Source organism: Chelonoidis abingdonii, chromosome 1, assembly GCF_003597395.2.
Source record: "Chelonoidis abingdonii isolate Lonesome George chromosome 1, CheloAbing_2.0, whole genome shotgun sequence".
Classification (NCBI taxonomy): domain Eukaryota; kingdom Metazoa; phylum Chordata; order Testudines; family Testudinidae; genus Chelonoidis; species Chelonoidis abingdonii.
In genome coordinates, this window is record NC_133769.1 from 204,670,225 (window position 1) to 204,671,164 (window position 940).

General features: G+C 46.0%; 1 pseudogene; it reads right to left on the reverse strand.

Moving 5' to 3' along the window:
- Positions 1–258: 258 nt before the first annotated feature.
- On the reverse strand, positions 259–387 carry LOC142046172 (U4 spliceosomal RNA; annotated as a pseudogene).
- Positions 388–940: the final 553 nt, after the last annotated feature.

Genomic DNA, 940 nt, shown 5'->3' on the forward strand with positions numbered 1-940 from the left:
GTGGAAGCAACGGTTGCGTTACTTGCAGCGGCTCCCTCTGTGAATACTGACGCGGAGCAGCTGCCCTGTGCTACACTGATTTTAATACACTGTATCCTATTCTTGTCTGGACTGACTCTATTTTTTATTAACCGTAAAGGGCAGGATTGACTCAGTCCCAAGTGAGTTAATCCCCATTTTCCTTTCAAAAAATTTACACAGGGTTATTATCCGTTCTGTCCATTTACTGGTGAGTGTAACAAAAAGAGGGAGATTGGTAACAGTTTCTGCTGTTACAGTAGTACTGTACCATCTACCACCAGGAAGGGGGAGAGAGCGGATTTTCAAGTAGCAATAATCACACCTCAGATTACTTCATTGGTTATGATACTGCCACTGTGCAAAGCTCTAATGCTCTTCAGTGCTGCAGATTCGCCTCTATCAGTAGCATTCAGTACAAAGAGGGGTGACATTGTAAGTACTCAAGGATTGCTTTATTTAACTTTCATTTCTCGTGCTGGGGTAGGGGAAGAAACTGAATAGCTGTTCCGTGAACCATAAAAGACACCGTGTTGTAAGCTACAGACACTGGGCGCTAAGCCAAGAATGCAAATAGTTTTTACGAGACTGCTGAGGACTGTGGGATAGCGGGAGTCCTCAGCACCCCCTTTCCATCCTCCATGATCCCCGGCCCCTGATGCTAATGTTAATGGTCACGGGGGGTTCTGGGTAAATGTCGTCAGTCATTTCCTTGCTCCGGGAAAACATCATCAGACAGTCCTTTCGCACATTTTTCTCCTGGATTGCCCTTGCAGAAACAATAGCAAGGCAGCACTAGAGACCGTCCGCTTTTTGTTTTTCCCGTCACCATTTGTGTACTAGATGCCGTGGAGACAGAGCGACACTCGAGCGCTACACACCAGCATTCAATTGCTTTTGCAATGATAGCAGAGATGGTTAC